The sequence below is a fragment of the Gobio gobio genome, assembly GCF_949357685.1.
Source record: "Gobio gobio genome assembly, chromosome: 24".
NCBI classification, from domain to species: Eukaryota; Metazoa; Chordata; class Actinopteri; order Cypriniformes; family Gobionidae; genus Gobio; species Gobio gobio.
This window is the reverse complement of record NC_137120.1, coordinates 33967964-33988102: the sequence shown is the minus strand read 5'-3', so window position 1 is coordinate 33988102 and position 20139 is coordinate 33967964. Positions and strand designations below refer to the sequence as shown.

Genomic DNA, 20139 nt, shown 5'->3' with positions numbered 1-20139 from the left:
AATCTACAATATGGAGGAATTGACTTTTATTTTGATTTGACCTAAATTCTAAATCTCGATTAATTGAACATTTTACCTCGATTACGATTAATGAACGGAAATTTTGCTCTTTTTTTGCTTTCCTTTTTTTGCCCTCATAGTTCACTGATAAGGTTTGTACTGTAAAGATGTTCAACTATTAGGTGGGATATTTTTTTCTAATGAAAAAGTGCATTTCTTTGTGATTTTAAAAAATACTTGAAGGAAACAGCTCACTTTCAGCAGTTATTGTCTATGGGTCGTAACATTTCTTACTGATTACTGTTTGTTGTATATCAGATACAAATAAATTAGCACAGTAGACCTACATTACATTTATTTGAATGCATTAATGTGAATTATTGTGTGCATGAATTAGTCACACCGTCTCTATTAATTATGAAACTGTGGTTTGTAGTTACTTCAAAGGTAGACAAATCTATTCTATAACGGTTGAGTTTCTAAGCTAATTTAGTGATAAATCACAGGACAGCGTTGACAATGAGTTTCTGCGCTCCTCTCTGCGCACGATCTTCACGTGATGTGCGAGCTACTGTCTGTATGAGTGTTCGTGTGTCACAATATATCAGCCATTAGTTCAACATAATACACATCCGATGGTCTAAAATCGCTTCAATGTTCAATCGGGCAGGCCTTAAAACACACACAATTGACAAGGTTTTGAGAGGACGCAAGTAGCAGCGCATATAAGAACGGTGATTAACTTACCTGTAAACCTAACTAACTGTGTAAAACTTTCAATTACCATAGTAATTATGAGCATCAAGATAGTATAAACAAAGTTAATTGCTCCTGAATCTATCCATGTGCGAAATAACCGACATGGGAAAATTACGTCGGTTAGAGGTTCTGAATTTCGGTTTTGATTACTTTTCGATTAATCGTCCAGCCCTACTTAAAAATTACCTATTTATGAATGGATTGAGTACTGTAATGTAAACAATCAATGACTTTATATGTGAACCTATACTTGCACCAAAACAGAATGTACACCTTGTTCTATTGTTTTTCTTCCTCGTGTTTTTTTTTTTCTTCTTTTGTTTTCCCACTGTATGTCTAGCCTAGAAATCTAGACGCACCCTAGCAGCAGCAAATGTAATTTGCAGCCAGGGTGTCAAGCAACTCTCCGTTGGCTTGCGAGCTGGAAAAAACAAACTCTGGTCAGGCCAATCACATCGTGTATAGAATCGGTGGGCGGGCTTAACATAATGACGGCAGAGTTGCGGCGGTTCCGCGTGCTACTTGTAAACAATAAAAGCATCAATAAAGACCATCTCATCGCGTTTTTGCAAGTAATCTTGAAGAACTTTAAAAAAAAAAATGAGTTTGAAGAAAAATTTGACATTATTTATGATCATGTCGCAAACCTGACGTGTTGCATGCATCTAAACACACTGTATTTCAATAAAAGGACACACTTTATTTTAAGGTCCAATTCTCACTATTAACTAAGACTTTTACCTCAAACTCCTAATTACTGCTTATTAATAGTTAGTCAGGTAGTTGTTAAGTTTAGGTATTGGGTAGGATTAAGGGATGTGGAATATGGTCATGCAGAATAAGGCATTAATACTAATAAACAGCCAATATCCTAGTAATATGCATGCTAATAAACAACTAGTTAATAGTGAGAATGTTACCCAACAAAAGGATTCATTAGTTAGGAGGAAACACTAAAAATAGGATGATAATCAGCACTGGCGGAGACAATGAGAGGGGATTTCTTCAAACAAGAAAGAAAATCTTTCGGTTTGGCTTTCAAAACCAACTGCGCTAAAAGGACTAAAGTTTCAGGTCTGGACAAAAAGTGCCCGTCTGATAATCACATCGGAGGCTTGCAGATGGTGTGAATTGCGAAAGCTAAGGAGATTATTTCATGACCTCAGTGCATGAGACCGGGTGCCTGCGGCGCGAGACCTGATGGATGCCTCACGCGGTTCCTCTAATCTTCTCTGGTCTCTCACAATGGGATCTCTTGTCAGGGAATGAGAAGAAAAGGAAACATGCATAACATAAGGTGAATACAGTCCTCAGGCTTGCGGCGTGGCATGGATCATCAGGGGTTTCCCATGTTTTCCTCAAGAGTTAGTTAAGGCCACCGCTCACATTCTGATGTGTCACGGTGAGCGGGAGCGCGTGGAAGTCACCCAGGAACGTGTGACTCCGGTAATCCGCTCTGTCGCTCATCCTCGTGAGCTTTCACAAGGGAAAAGCTGCATTTTTTTTTTCAAATGTTCTTGAATCAATGAGAATGTGAAATGGTCTAGAAGGGACGAACTCGTTCTGTAACAGTTATGCATATAATCAAGTAAGGAGAGACTGTGATTTAACACTGGTCTAGAGGAGGCCAGCAAACATGGCACAGTTTTCATCTTCTGTTTGCTTTGTGTGGTCCAGTTCCAAAACTGAGCTGTATCGTTGTGTCCTTGTTTGCTCTCTGTCTATCTCAGTCCTTAATCTCTGGGTAAAGGTCTTGTCAGGCGACTATGCTAGGAAGAGCCAAACGAGTGCGAGCTATCTGGCTACTTCAACGGGTCTCATATGACTGGCTGGGAAAGCCGAGCTTGCGAGGGCAGACGATCCCAGGAGATCGAGGGAAATCATGCTGACACTTGTTTAGAAACAGTCGAAGCTAATGCAATTAGAGAAACAAACTAAGCATGCTAAGTGTGGCAAACGTGTTTGCAATGGCAAAGCCAGACACATTGATTAAGAGATTAAATATTCAAGCAGGGGAAAAAGTTACTCTGCTAGTGCCGTCACAATCAAAATGCCACAGTATTAATGGGGTATTTGGGCTAAAAAATTGCTTTGTTTCATTAAGCTAGCCATGCATGATGTATAAAAGTCTAGCCAATATTGATAAGTTGATAATTATTCATTTGTTACCTCCAACAACTGATTTATAATACATTTTGAAATAAAGTTAAGACTTTATGTTGATAGTTCACTAGACATTCTAATAACTAAAAGGAACTTTGCAATGACGTGTAAACTACTCTCATTAGAGTATTAGCAGACTGCTAGGTTAGGGTAATAAGTTGACATGTATTTGCAGAGATACTTAGTAGGGCTGTACGATTAATCGAAAAATAACCGAAACCGACATTCAGAACCTCTAACCGGCATATTTTTCCCATGTCGGTTATTTCGGTTATCACGAGACTCCGCCCCGTCAGTCACATCAAGTGCAGTTTTCAGGCACACAGAGATGCAGGAGCGGTTATCTGTGTTTATAGATGCTCAGAATCACTATAGTAACTGCATGTTTTACACAGTTTATATACAGGTCAGTTAATTGCTGTTCTTATAGCCTACGCGCCGACACACACACACACACACACACACAGACGGCGCGTGCAAGCCCCGAATCCAGATCGCTTTCACTTTCGCGATCATAAAGTTTGTCAAGTACATGCGTTTAAAGGCTTGCCAGTTTCAACATTTAAAGCGATTGTACACTATTCAAAAACAACAATACGGACAATGTATCCGTTCAGGGCTCAGCTTTTTTCTGTGACACAGAGAGCCGAGCCGTGTCGCGTCTCTGACAACACGTGCGCGCCCTGAAGGCAGACCTCTTTCACCTGCATCCTCACAAAGCTTGTCATTTGTATGTGGTTTAAGCCCTGCCAGTTTTCAACCATCAGATGCGTATTATGTTGAACTAATGCCTGATATATTGTGACAAACGAACACTCAGACAGAAGCTCGCACAAACCACGTGAAGATCGCGCGCAGAGGAGCGCAGATACGCAGTGTCAACGCTGTCCTGTGACTAAAGTAAAGTCACTAAAGTAGCTTAGAAACTCAACCGTTATGTATTTTAATACCTTTGAAGTAAGTACAAACTAGGGATGGGCAACAGTGGTCGAGTAATCGAGTACTCGAACGTGACAGCGATCATCGATCATGAGAACGATGATCGCCCTGAAAAAAAAAATATTTGTCTCTTTTTTTATTGGTTATTGCGTCGTTTTGCGTGGTACCGGAGGTCTGATTGGTTGGCGTTATACAGCACGCCTCATGACCGCGGCGAAATAAAGTGAAGAGGCGTGCACTGCAGTGATGTCTGGAATCACTGATCATTAAATGTTTAGTGCAAGATGTGCAGCGCCAATCTGTCATAGCATTATAATGAGAACACCGTGGAAAATGCTGCTAAATGATCTGTGCTTAGTTCCCCGTTTATCAGCTTATCCTCAGAGAAACTAGCGAGAACACTCAGACTAGCGCGTGAAGTTCATGTGCGCATTCGCGTCCTTTTCTGCAGATGCAGAAGATTACCTTTATGTTGTTTATCTGATTAATCTAATATAAAACGCGTTTGGTTGAGCTTAATAAGATAGAAAAGCGCTGCCGTTATACCGGCTGTTCATTCTCTTCAGTTTCAGCTCAAATGCATTAATGCTCGAGCTCGACATGGTTTAGAGACAGATATTCTTTTCAGATAGGCTATTTCTTTCTCAGAATCATTGACATTAGTAATGCAGCAGTGCTATACTGTTCTCGTATTTTTTTAACAGTAGACCTAGTTTATTTAAAGTTGTTTTTCGTTATGAGTTTGAAAACGCGCAGTGATGTCTGTAAACGCTTCGATCATGAATAATACAATTAAGTGCATGATGTGCAGAGTCAATCTGTCAAAGCATTATAATGAGAACAGGATTTTAATAAAATGTTGTTTCTGTGTGCTTTCGTTGTCCGTGTATCAGCGTTGTTAAGGGAAGAGCGCATTCAAAATGTTCCGTTTCAAACCCTTCGCCTGTAAAATCTAGCACGCTGAAGTTCACGTGCGCATTCACGTCCTTTTGTGTTGATATATGTCGTAAGGTTCATAATAATCTTCATATTAACATTGATATAGGGTACGTTTGGTTGAGTTTATTAACCAGCTAGCAAGCTCTGCAGGGTGGTGTTATTCCACAGTTTCAGCTCAAAGGCAATGCTCGATATTACTGACTTGGTTATTTGAGTCCTTAAAGATGTTTCTTTTTCAAAGACATTTATGCATCATAATCAAGCAGTTATTTTTTGTTTTATATGTTCATGTTTTCATATACCTGTTTTCATGTCACGTTTGTATTTGTCAACAACCATTTTCATAACAGTTTTCATTATCTCAATAACGGACATGCCCCGCCCCCTGCACATGCCCCGCCCCCAATTACTCGAGTACTCGTTTTTGAGACCTATCGATGATCGAAATGAGAAATTGACAAAAATGCCCATCCCTAGTACAAACCACAGCTTCATAATGAATAGAGACGGTGTGAGTAATTCACACACACAATCACTCTCTCATTAATGCAAATAAATGTAATGTAGGCCTATAGTGCTAATTTATCTGTATATGATGTACAACAAGCAGAAATCTGGCCCATAGACAATAACTGCTGAAAGTCAACCGTTTCCTTCAAGTATTTTAAAATCACAAAGAAATGCACTTTTTCATTAGAAAAAAAATTCCACCTTTAATAGAAGAAAAAATTTACAGTACAAACCTTATCAGGAACTTACTCAAAAACCTTATGAGGGCAAAAAAAAGAGCAAAATAATCGTTCATTAATCGTAATCGAGGTAAAATGTTCAATTAATCGAGGTTTTTATTGTTGGTCAAATCGTTACAGCCCTAATACTTAGTAGTAGTACATAGTTAGTACAATATCTAAAGTGGACTATCAAAATAAAGTGTTACCTAAATAAATGTTATACTATTTTGCTTAAATACATTTAAATGGTTTTGAATTCTACAAGTGAATTTAGGCATCACAACATTATAAATGTCCAGTATAAAACATGTGAATGCTAATTTGCTATTATTTAAATTTAAAACTGAACTTGAGTGAATAAGTAGCCTAATATAAATATATAAATAAGGGAAAAAGAGCAATGCACATAAAAAAATATTAATTAAAATAAATGAATTTGTTTTAAAAAGTGAGTAGATAACTGATATACACTACACTGTAAATTCAAACAAGTTCAGTTTACTTAAAAAGTTTGGATACCGATTGCCTTATTTTTGCAAAGAAAACTTAAAGCTGCTGCCTGTATATTTTTTTGTGTTCAAGATTTTCCGCAAGACACATGCAGTTCTGTTTCTTAACCACTAGAGCAAAAAAAGTTACGGACTGCAGCTTTAATAGCAAGATAATAAGATTACTTGAGTAATTCCATTAATCTAACAGTGTTAGATGTTCTGCAAACATCTTAAATACTATTATTCTCAATATAGTTTTAATCTGTCATTTTCAGCTATGGCGACTTAAAAGAAACTATGTGCAATCGGTAAAGTAAAGTAAAGTAAAGTGAACATATTTTTAGTAGTTCAACTAGCATTGAATGCACTTAACACAACTTTAGGGTCAGTAGCATTTTTTTCTATTAATATTTTTACTCAGGAAGGATGCATTAATTTGATCAAAAGTCACAGTAAAGGCATATTTTTATCTATTTCAAGTAAATGCTGTTTTCTTAAGAAAAAGAAAATAACGGTTTCCACCAAAATATGAACCAGCACAACTGTTTTCAACATGGATAATAATAAGAAATGTTTCTCAAATCATCATATTCGAATGATTTTTGAAGGATCATGTGACACTGAAGACTGGAGTCGTGATGCTGAAAATTCAGCTTTTCATCACAGGAATAAAAATACTAAATTTCAAAATATATTCAAATAGAAATTAGTTATTTTAAATTGCAATAATATTAAAGCTTTAATTGTATTTTTGATCACATAAATGCAGCCTTGGTAAAGAGGCACAGTGTTTATACTGTTTGGTGAAATTAACCTTGAAATGGCTTAACTTTGTTATTTTAAGCCAGGATAGGAGAAAGCATTTTAACACTGGACATTTAATTCTGGTGGTAAAAATGAAAGCAGTCAAAAGAACTGAACAAACTGAATGGAATGGCTTCGTTCTGTGAATCATCTAAACAGCTGAAGGCAAATGGTAACCATGGCTGAAAATAATACTCAAAATGACTCATTCAAAAGAAAACTACACTACTTAGGGTGTATTTCTATAAGTCTACCCAGCCTATATTTTTGTATAATCACAATTACATGCAATATTGTCTATCTGGGTGGAACATTTACTATTATCAAGCATCAGCAGGATGAATTTAATGAAGTCATTGTGAGTCATACCGGGCTTTCATTTCATTAAAGGAGAGAGCCATCTCAGAGGTTTACAGATGTCATTCAGAACCTACGATCAATGGGGGCTATTCAAAGCTAAACCACGTTAAAAGGGATATGCTTAGCTGGTGGCTTTATGGAGTCTTTTTCCAACACTCAATGATTCATTTTGTTTATCACATCTGCAACATTAATCTCAATAATATATGACTGCAAATTATGAGAGCAAATTTGAGCCACGGTCTAGAAATAAATCTTCCAAAATTAGCGAAGCTAAAACTAAAAAGGTCCTTCTAATGTTAATTTAGAAGTTATCAGGCTGTTCAATGTATATGGAATCATCCGCCAATAAAAAGGACCATGGAAACTTTTTTCCTGTGTTTATGATCCAAATAAATAATATAAACATGAATACAATCAAGATTACTTGGAGGATATCTGCTTAAAAAGTACTTAAATAAAATAAAACGGGACGCATTTGCATAACCAAGAAACTTTTCTTTTTCATAAAACATAAAAAAAACGTAACTTGTTCCTGGGGAACGTTTGGAGAACATCTGCATAACCAAGAAAAAACATATTTTCTTAATTATGCAGATACCAAATGTTCCATGGAGAACGTTTGGAGGTTGGCATACCTAAGATAAAACATTCGTAAAACATAAATGGATGCATTCCTCGGGGAACGTTTGGAGGACATTTACATAACCAAGAATGAATGATGTGGCACAATTAAAATGAGCTTCAAACTTGAACCAGACTGTGGCGAGGTTGGCGAGCGAGAGATGTGGGATGAGCGTGTGAGACCGGTGCGTGATTGAGAATGAGCGTCACCTGCGAGTAGGGCTGGGCCGATAAACGATATCATATTGAATCGTGATAAAAATTTATGTCGATAATGATGATAAGCTCTGGACATTTTTACTCTATATAGATTACTCTAACACCCAATAACACAGCAGAAATAAACGCGACAACAGCCAGTCAGAGTGCAGCTTTTAACTTGCACATAAGTACACGCTCTACTGGCAAAGAAAAGTCGACAAAAAATGAGTGAAAACGGCGACGAACGTTAAATCAAAAGTGAAACTAGCTTTGAGTCATCATCCAAAGAAGACGAATTTGTTGATAAAAGGTAGCAAGAATTGTTACTCATTTGAACCGCGCCACACAGACGGCTCGGGTCAAAGTCCAAACGGCAGCGCAGCGCGAGCTAACAACAGCAGATCCGTTTACTCTGATCGGTCACGCAAACACTAAACAGCGCTGTGCGGATCGAACAGTGAGAAGCACGTGCATTCAGCTACTAAATGTCTCTGTGATTTAAACTATTTTAAAGCCAGACAAAACAGTGCTGACTAACAAGAGAAATGCTGTGCTCAATGATACAGTCTAAAGGTTTTTTCGATCTTATCCATGGATTTACTGTTTTGACACTAACTGCACCATGGTACTGTGGCAGAAATGTGGGATTTTCATATAGAATTCTATTATATTATTAATGTAGACTAGACATGTATTAAATGTATTAAAGGAGTAATGGAATATTATTACAGTATTTTTATTTAACTATAGAATTTGTGCATTTATAGGCTACTAAATGTTTTTAGGCTACTGTTTTTCACACAAATACCATAGAAACCATATAGCCTAGATACATTTTACCATGGCAGTGAAGAGCTATATGCATGTTTTTAACTGTGGTAATCATGATCTAAATCTATGATACTATGCAAGAGTTCATTTTCATAAAACTCAATCATATATTTACATTTTACCATATAAAAATGACAAAAAGTGATTACAATTTTTACAGATGTCCGTGTTTTTGTTGATGAACATAAATGTACATCTAACTCCTAACTACTACTACTGTCAACTCACTGTCAAATGTGCATTTCTTAAGACTAAACATTTAATATTATTAATACTGCAGCTGAAGATATATGCCAAAATCAAAATAAGGTTTTATGACTAGAAACAATATCACCCGTTAGCACATGCAGAAACGAAGACATACATTTTTTTCTATTAAGAAATGTATTAAAGGAAAAATTACTTGAAAAATGTAAGGAATTCAAAAACATGAAGTGTTTGTCATATTCTGACAACAAAGAGAAGTTTAAAACCACAATTAACAGTCTGGTTTCTATAACTTTCAATTAGGAGCAAAAATCTGCCTTTAAATTTGAAAGAAAGAAATATTTTACATTTATTGTGATAATTATCGGTATCGACTGATATGAAAAGCACAATATTTGTTGTCCATATCGCCCAGCCCTACCTGCGAGGCACACCGGTCTCGAGTCCTCTCATGAGGGAGCCCAGAGGCATATACGGACGAGAGACACCAGTGAAGGACGAGAGAGGATCAGGTCTGGATTTAACTTTGTGTGTTGTTTATGTTCTGTTATGTGTGTGTGTGTGTGCGGCAGTAGTTCGTGAGGGGCTGCCACTTTTACTTTCATTTTGTTTATTATTTATTAAAGTCTGTTCACCGGTTCCCGCCTCCTTCTTCCCATAACAACAAACCGTATTACGCAGACATCAAAACGAGGGTAAAAAGTGTGGTTTGCAATATTAAATTAGTTATATTTATTAGTGACCAGTCATGTAAACCAAGATGATTCAACAACACTGGGCTAATGGCATGTTCATCTGATTTGGATATGCTTGAAATAAACCTATGGGGACACAAACTCACACTGCCTTTTCTTTCCCTTACTGGTCTATCTATCTGCTGTCTTACAGTCAGTTGCCGCCCTCTTCCAGCACAACTCTGACCCAGATTCCCTCCAAACCCGAGCAACTCCGGTCAACCGAGGGCCTTCATTTCTGCCCCGGGTCACGAAACCAAAACTGAACCGCACTTCTGCTGATCCGACGAAATGACAGAACGAAGGCTGCCTCCAGCAAAACAAGCCACATGCACGTTCCTGGGGTGCCGTCAAAACCAAGAACAGCCCTAATTTGCATCCAAAGGAAAAACGCATTACATAATATCACATAAACTGTAAAAAGAGGCCAAAGGAAACCTAATAAAGATGTTTAGAGGGCAGAAATTCAGGGACGGATAACTAAAAATACCACTGACTTCATCCTCAAACTATTTGTTCAAGAAGGAAACACAACTGCATTGGTGAAGTGATCTTCTACATAAACAAGGGCTTTTTCTCAGAGAAACTGATTGAGCGGCTAGTTATGGGAAAACTGGGGGTGGACAAACCACCACAAGATTTTGAAGCCAGTCTTCCTGACCTCAGAACAACTCAACCTCTCTCAGTAGAAATCCCTTTCACTTGCAAACAGCATCATCAGCATTAAACAACATTAGCGACGTTTACATGGACACTTTTTGTTTCAATCAGAATGAAATGATTCAGATCATTCGATCATAATGTTTCCATGAATGCTAAGTAAATGATCGGGTTGATGTGCACGTTTATATGTCACAAGCTTCAAATCGGATTTGATCTACTAACCATTCTCCTATTGCTTCTTTTCTTTGTTTTAAAAAGCAGATTTTATATTTATCTATTTTGAGTCCTTTTTTCTTGTAATGTTTTGAACATTCGCCAGGGCTCAAATTTCGTCGCGGGTATTGCCCATCATTTGAATCATTACCACAGGTCTCGCACTTATAATGCAGGAAATTCCCACAAACATTCATTCACTTTACAATCCACACAGATTGTAAGATCAAATCAGTCATTTTAAAACTTTCTGTGAGATGCAGTTTCACAAACAGCGTCTTCTCTCTCTCTCAAAAATGGGTTGCACAAGGCAAGTGTCAAGGCGGCGATACCAGACTCTCGCGTTTCAGAAGTGGGGACAGATGAGGGAATTGTCACTTGCACAATCGGGCCAGTGTTGCATTGTCACTAAAGATTATCCTTTGCACGTCTTTTTAAGTCTTACCAATTTAAACATTTGAGCGATTTTAAACTATTCAGTACTTGTGCGCTCTCTGAGATAGTTTTCTCTATGCACATACATAAAGCCGAATTACAAACAGCTTGCGAGTAACAAAACAAGTTATTTTTGGTGGATTATAGCGCTTTAATGGTCAAAATTATGTCTTATCCTCGTAAACACAGTCGGTTATGTCTTAAAGGTGCAATATGTAGGATTTTTGCAGTAAAATATCCAAAAACCACTAGAACAATGTTATATATTTTGTTCAGTTGAGCACTTACAATATCCCAAATGTTTCCAACTATTTGTAAATCGTGAGAAAATTGCGATTTTAACCAAGGAACCTATCAATGGCCTGTCAATGGCGTCATATCCGCGTTACCCTCGATTTCCGCTTTTACTGTCATAGAAACCATAGCAACAGACGTGGACAACTGCTTAACATCCAGCGGCACGCTATTGTAGTTTCTTTAAAACATTATGGACCATGACAAGCAGACTTTGGAACAAAATGCGAACTCAAAAGAGGACCAGTATCGACGTGGCGTTTTCGAGATCGAGCTACACAACAAACTTCGACTTGACAGAGATGCTGTTCTTGCATGTGCTTTATTAATTTTATGAGCGAATGTACATACAATTAATCAATGTTATGTAGCTCAACACGTCAATGTTGATGTAGCTTATACTGCAAGTCTCATGCAGCCAACAAACTAACACGTGGAATAACATTATAACTTTCGACACACTCAAATGCAGTTTAGATAGTGTAAACCAAGTGAAACAGTTTCCTCACAATTTTAATTGGTCAAATAAACTGACCTGTAATGAGTAGTAATTCAGCACTTGCGGGTAGTTCGGTAGAAAAAAATGTCCTCATTCCTTTATATCCCCCGGGACTCGCGTGTGGCGCAGATATCTGTCTCTTATTAGTAATCGCGACCTGCTTCATACCACAGTCATGTTAAAAACATGAATGCATTCTCATCCATAAAGCTTATTAGATCCATCGGTATGACGACAAGTTCCATGATTCCACACTCATTCACTGCGTCATCAATCTACACCTTTGTTATTGTTTTAAAGAGGTTAGCGTCCCCTAGCGGTGAAAAAATATATAGTGTAGCTTTAAACAGATTTGAGAAACGCATATGACAGTATAATGAAAACAGTATAACGGATCCGTGCAGTGGCTCTTAAAGTGACAGCAGCCTAATATGTGTCTGTCATTAATGTTAAAACAACAGAAGATAAGGAATCAGGATTAATAATAGCCTATGTATTTAATTTATACAGGAATAAAAGACTATCCCGTGTTATTTTACATTTGATTACGTTATTCAGTTTCTGTAGTATTTCCGAATACTAGTGTTAGACCTGCCTGAATAACTTTATTTCATTTGTATCTTTATTCTATTGTATTTATTTGTGCTACTTAATTCAAATATTGAAATCAAGATTCCTTGTGTTGTGTCAACACTTGAGCAACAAAATCACCCCATTGGAAAAACACAAATACAATGAGTGAGCAAAAATGCCCCCCAAACTCCCCACTCAAATTAAAAAATCCAATAAGAATCCCTAAGGGAGGATTCCCCCACATTTTCCAAGACAAACAAAATTCAGGCCCTGTTCGCAATCATACAGGTTTCCCTAATTATGACCCGCTAATTATGCTTTGAAATCCCATTTACTTCCAGGACCGACTTTGCAGGAACTACACGGATCGCGAATCAGCAGATGTTACGATTGAAGACCATGAAGACTTCTCATCTAGCTCAGCTGTGGTGTACGTGCTCTGAATTTCACAACATTCCTTGAACGCACATTCCATATGCACAATCAGCGCTCAGTTGAGGAACAGTCACCAGTGCTTCAATTGCATTCTACAGCAGGGGTTTAGAAACAAACCAGGATGCAGGGTCAGGGGCGATTCCGGGATTTCAATATTAGGGGGGCCATGAATATTGAACTAATTTCAAGTCGTTTTAAACTTTATATTACTGATTGCCACGATTTGCAATATGTGGGTAAAACATCTTTTTTTTTTCAGCATGTCATTTTTTTAAACGCTATTATTTTTTTAACTCTACATTTGTCCAGTAAAATTAAATTTAAAGCAGTGATTTTCATCAATGGAGATAGGATAACAAGGAAAATGTGCCATGCTTTAGTGGAGGATTAACCTGGGGTGCTTCTCAATACTCAAATGATTGCTTCCTCGTTTTCCTTGCTCCTCCATCCTCCATCCCATGACCCGGAAAACGATTGTAGTCAGCCATCTTGAAGGACATCTCGGTTCTTTAATTGCACTACAAGGAGGTGAGGATTGAGGAGCGATACACAGGTGTATCCTTCCATCACATTCTAAAGGGGTGGAGCTAAGACGCAAGGGAAGGAAGCGAGGAAAGGAAATGAGGATGCACAAATAAATGAGAAGCACCCCGGTCTTCTCTTTTTAAAAAACACTTTTAAAAAACACATGAAATTGTGAAATTTACATGAAATTACCACTATAACCAGTAGATGGCTGCAGAGGATAACTCATCATCATTTGCCACTTCCGCTTTTATATTTCGTCTTCTCCACTTTTTATTGCCTAATTTTTTAGTTATTTTCACGTGTTTTGCTTTTGGATTTAATATAAAATGATTATAGCAAATTTAGACTAGGGATCGACAGATATGGATTTTTTAGTGCCGATGCCGATACCGATTTTTTTTCATCAGCCTTAACCGATGACCGATACGGGCTGCCGATTTTCTTGAGCCGATATTTGGAGCCGATACTGCTTTTGCTCCCTCAATTTACATCATAAAAATGACACAATGATCATGAAGATAACTGTTTAAAATTTACAATTTAAAAAAGGAACATTTATTGAACTAAAAAAACGATATTTAACAAATAGTAAAAACAGGTGAGGTAGAACAAGAAAAAAAGAGTTCATTGGTGAAAATAAATTCCGAAAATAAATATTTAAGCATAAATAAAATAATTACACTATTGCACACCGTATCAACAAGCAAGCAGCATAATAAAGTGCACACTGACTGTACTATACTTAATTTTAAAACGATTTACAACCTAGTAATTTAATGGTTATAGGTGCACTTAACTTAATCTCTTGTAGAGCAACACCAGCGGTAATTCAGGAAAAAATCTCCCAATGCTCCACGTGAAACTTCAGTCTTTCGACCTTTTACCATCGTGTCAATTCTCAATTGATTTTGATTAATATGCGCGAGGGAGGGAGAGCAAGACAGTTTGAAGACTTTGAGAGCTGCCTGTGGACGTCTGTCTGTAAATAATGCAGGGGAAAAAATATCGGCGAACGCAGCAGCTTTGTATCGGCCGATGCCGATACACGTAAAAATATATCGGCCGGCCGATATATCGGTTTTAACTCTAATTTCGACACAACGTCTAATGCCATTTAGATGAAAGTAATTTCATAAAAATAAATAAACCCAGCTTTTACAGTGGAAGGGAAACCATCTTGGTATCCATCCATTATAGAAGTGCTCCACATGGCTCCAGGGGGTTAATAAAGGCCTTCTGAAGCAGATTGTTGGGTTTTTGTAAGAAAAATGTCCATATTTAACACGTTATAAAGTAAAATATCTAGCTTCCGGCGAACTGCATTCCGTATTCAACTTACAAAAAAAGAGTAACTGGAGCGACGATGACGCCTCTCTTCGTAAGTTGAATACGGAAGGCAGTTCTGCACAAACCCATAAATTCGCTTCAGAAGGCCTTTATTAACCCCCCGGAACCTTTTATAATGGATGGATGCACTTTTGTGGGCTTCAAATTTTGACGCTTGGATTAGCTAAGACATTTTTTAATATAACTCTGATTGTATTCGTCTGAAAGAAGAATGTCTAGGACAGTGGTCTCAAACTCACGGCCTTTTGTGGCCCCCTACTTGACATTAAAGTTTAGTGTTAGTGCGGCCCGCGCGTTGTTCTGAAAAGCACCTTTTTGCTGAGTCACTGCGTGTGCCGCGCTTGCTGCCTCCTTTGTGTGTGTGTGTGTGTGTGTGTGTGTGTGTGTGAGAGAGAGTTGGGTCGCGCCTCCCTCATGCAGTATAATTGGTTGACACTGCGTGATTGACAGTCGAGATGCCCAATCAAATCAAAGTAGGCAGGGTTTACATTCTCTTTTGGCTCGTGCACACAGTCTTCACATAGACGAGTGCGTCAATCTATCGCTTAATGCCGCTGCAGGGAGAGACTATTCTTTCCGGTGAAGTCACAAACCAAAATGCACACAAACGTGTCCATGCTCTTAATATATATCATTGGTGATTTTAATGAAGAAGAAAAAAAACTATGAGAGCGGATTAGAACCCGTAACCTTTGACACTGTTTACAAAAATTCTACCACCAGACCACTATGGAATTCACATGTTTACTGCGGATCTATGTATTTATTCACTTGTGCGAATATTCTCGGGACTATTGACACAAAGGAATACAAAATATTGTTTGCAAATAGTCCCGAAAAGATTATTTCTCAACTAGAATTAGACCAAGAATTTTGTTCACTGTTCTGTTTGACCTGGTTACGGCCTTAAATCGTTCATTATTGCATTATTACATAATGATTTAATTCATTTCTATGGGCTATATATATATATTTTTAAAATAGAGTAGGCAAGAGAAGCCTATGTTCTGAAGAACTGTTCATGTTCAGAAGAAACATTCATGTTGAAGAACTGTTAATAACAGGGTTCCCACTCTTTCATGAACACCAGATTCAAGGACTTTTAAGGACTTTTTAAAGCACCTTTTATTTTAAATCAAGCACAATAAATACGAAAAAAGGTGGGTGTGTTACTGCCAATATATCAAATACCTACTGTACCTGTGTCTATCATTAATGCAGTAACGCTAAGGCATATACTGACAACTAAAATACAATTTCCAATGAAGAAACATTTCCAATTTTACAAAATCCAATGAGGAAAGAGGCTGGAGTACAAGATGCAGTTTGCAGCTCTTATTCCTGCTTTTAACATTTATTTCACACTAGTCTTAGTTTTCTTTTTTATAAATCATTACTTAATTAAAACATCAAAACATAGAGATAATATTGTATACTTGAATTTTCTAATTAAATGAAAAGATATGGACAAGTTAATAGTTGGGCATTAAAAATATGCAAAATTATGTATTAAATCACTTGTAAATGTACCTTTTTTAAAATCAATTTGAAGGCTTTTAAGACCTGCACATATATTAAACATATATAATCGCTGTTGTTATAAGGGCCCATTTCAAATGTTTACGTGCTTTTCTTCTTTTTATTTTTTGAGCGGTGATGAAATATTGTTCTTGTAAATACTTGCCAGCATTTCAGTAATGAAAGTCTAGATATTTAAAATGCATCCAAATGACAGCAAAGCGCAACCGCACAGTGGCCTGCAGTGGTCAAAAAGGATATAAACAGTGAATTTTGAAGTGATCTCATCTTGAAAACTCAGAGATGTGGATTAGGACGGCAATTAAATTACTACACGTCATTGGTGTTTGTCTAAAAACAGGAGGTAATTCGGCCGGGGATTTTTACGTGGGTGGTGGGAGAAAAACACTGACATTCTGGATTCGGGCGGCAATAAAATCACTGAATAGCCCCTGTCAATAATGACAATACCTTATGACCCCACGAGAAACAATTACCATCCGAATAGGGCTTTTAACAGTAGATGGCGCTTATGGAGCAGCAGAAATATATTGGAATAGTTTCCTCCCGTAACGCTGTTTTGTTCTGGCTTTGGCTGCGCATGAAGGCCAATTTTTGTAATAGCACCATGCTACTCTAACAAAATGCAGTTCATGCTTAATTCAAGTACTTTCAAAGACCTATGTTTGTTTTCAAGTACTTTCCAGGCCTTGAATCCATGTGTCTGAAATTCAAGTACTTTCAAGAAGCGTGGGAACCCTGTAATATTAAAAATTGAGAAGAATGGATCAGTTGTGCTCCTTTTTTTGTGGAATACTTGATGCGGCCCAGTCTGACCCAGAGTCTACTTCCAGCGGCCCCCAGGAAAATGAGTTTGAGACCCTTGGTCTAGGATGACTTGAGGGTGAGTAAATCATGGGATGATTTTCATTTTTGAGCTATCCGTTTAAACTAAACCCATCCATTTTCCTACAGGCCTAGCGTTAGTCCTGCTCATTTGCAGGGTCCGCTTCATCAGAATTATCCGCACATACACACTGGATTTCCTGACGCAACCCACACTCCTACGGCCAATTTGGCATATCCAATCCACCTGACCTGCATGTCTTTGGACTGTGTGGGGGAAACCGGAGCACCCGGAGGAAACCCACACTGACGCAGGGAGAACATGCACAGTCACCAACATTATACTCAAATAAAGGCTTGTGAAATAAACATCAACCCACTGTTTGTGTAACCTGTTGGCCTTGAACCAGCACCATTCATGGTGGTTACCCATGGCACTTCTTCCTGGCACTATTTCTCACTTAATACATGAACCATTACCTAATTCAAGAACCCGAAAACTTGCATTGATAGGGTAATATTAATATACCAAGAACAGCCATGATGACATTACTACAGCTGCAATTTTCTCACTGAAACGCACAAATGAGATTCAACAGGGGCCAAACAAGGGAAAACACTCATCCAAGATAGCGAAGCGGAAGCAGGAAGGGTTCATAGCCCGTGTCCCAGACTACTATCTTGAGTTAAATCACTGCTAGAGAGCTTTGTACCCTCCCTGTACTACACAACAAGAGCTTTGTGCACCAAACTACGAACTGGCTCTTTGAATTACACGGACAGCTTTGAGCCAAAACTAACAAAGGAACAGCTCATAAATAACCAGTATGGTATCATGAACTAAAGTGCATTAAACTGTCACATTTTGATGGATTATTTGTATGATTTATGGTTGGATAAATTATATTTAATTACTTAACATTTATTTTTGTCTTCATTTTTACTTTTATTTTTACATTTAGATGCATTTAAACTCTTTTTTTTTATAAAATAGAAAATTTGGCTTATTGGGCAAATTTATTTATTCATCAGTCATGCTGGATGACACACCTTTTCCTTTAAATAATAATAATAATAATAATAGACTAATAATAATTTCAGTTTCATCATGTGATGATCATCTAATCTTGCAGCAATAATTTAGGTAATAAAAAAAAAAACAATCAATAAAAAACAGGAAAAATCTCAACAATTAGTTCCACATAAGTACAATTTTACTCTGAATGTTAGTTGTTTAAAGTTTAGTTGGCAAAAAAAAAAAAAAAATCATTTTTATTTTAAACTTTAAAATGACATAAAAACATAGTCATATAATGCTTTTTTGTATACTTAAATTCCTTGTCATTGACCCGGGTGCTTAAATGACATTAAAATAATGTCATAATACAAAAATATTTCACATATGATATTCTGTCTTCCCAAAACAAAACATGGCCAAAACTGCTTTTGTTTCCCTTCCTGTAACTGTCTAGACCAAGTGATGTCAGCCTGCGTCATTTGTTGAAGAACAAGAGACTTCTAATTGAGCTTCTCTACACTCTGCTGGCAAAGAAAGAGGGAGGTTTGCGTGACTTCTGGAGTTACACAATCTGCTGCTGTGTACACCATTGTCATGTCTGAGGCTAATATCACCATAAAGAAAAGCATAAACACTACCATAACTCACTTCACCCCATTCATGGCTTTTCCGTGGAAGGGTTAGTTTGCATCATAGCACTTCTGTAGAAATATTATAATTCCCTGTAAGACTGACCAATCAAGAGAAGTGAAAGAGTTACAGTCAAATCTATGGGACAATTATGATGAAACACTACAATATAACAATGATTTATTAGTGCTCTGGATCAAAATCACTTGGATACCTAAACTAAACAGGTTGATATATTTACAGTATAACATGAGTTCAGACAAGCCCAGCTCTAGCCCAAAGGGTTTACACTCTTGGTTTCGATATCACTCATCCCTTATTAATAAACCTATTTCATCCACTAAATTAGAAATGTCACATTTATTATGTAACGTTAGTGCATTGGGGATCCATTCAACACACTGACAAGAAATGTCAACACTTTATGCAAAGACAGAGAAGTACTGAAGTGAAAACAGAAAGTTACAACTCCTCTAACAGAAACGTGACAGTTACGAATCGAAATGAAAAGTCAACATAACAAATAGTTATTTAACTCGTTTTACAACCATTATTTACCATTTTTTGCCAGTATTACACTACGCCACAATTTGTCTCACAAAACTTTTCTCGACCCAGTGACTCATTATAACAAACTTCCGACATTAAAACTAACCAACTATTCGAACTAACACCTTTATAACACCACAAAGACACAACACAGCACAATAAATGTAATTAAACTTTAAATAATTTGAAGTTTTCGTAGCTGACAGTCTGACGGCGCTACCCACACGCACTACGCATGCGCTTACCAATTTGGACACCGGCACACACAAACAACTCTGTAACTGACACAAATATGACTTAAGACTTGCTTACGTGTATAAAAGCGGCTCGTGAATATATTTCCCAGGTCTTTTCCCTCGTTTGACGCCTTGTGAGTGATGAAAAAAGAATAGCCCTGGTTTTGTGATAGGTTTTTTTCTCAGCTCGTCACACTTGAAGCCATGTTGAACTGAAAGCCGATACTTCCGCGGCTGCCCTGACTGACACGTCTGACTGGACGCAAGTCACAACCTAACTAGTGTATGAAACGCGACGCGTCTGTCAGAACTATAACGTCAACGCCCAATGCAATGGCCAATAAAAGACGACGTGCTTGTTGCCGCGTGAAATGATTCGTGGATTATGAAAGAAGCGTGTTCTACTGTAGCGTTTGCGTCGCGTTTTCTGGCAGAGGTATTATTAACAAATGACGTATAAAATAACGAAATAGTCGTGTTTTTGTAGTCAGAGAGTCTTGAAGAAACATTATATATCATTTTAGGTTGTTTAAAAAATGTTTTGAGAGTGTTTTACGGTGTTAGGTATCATT

The 20139-nt window shown here is 37.4% G+C and overlaps 1 protein-coding gene across 2 annotated transcripts in view; it reads right to left on the bottom strand.

Annotated features, from left to right (window-relative positions):
- Window positions 1-19852, bottom strand: part of sbno2b (strawberry notch homolog 2b) — a 69652-nt gene extending 49800 nt beyond the window's left edge. Inside the window, exon 1 of one of the 2 annotated variants that reach the window (XM_079807438.1) lies at window positions 19644-19852. The gene's annotated coding sequence lies outside the window, so the exon portion shown is untranslated. The remainder of the gene's footprint in view (window positions 1-19643) is intronic. The other variant, XM_079807439.1, reaches the window with a different exon arrangement.
- Window positions 19853-20139: the final 287 nt, after the last annotated feature.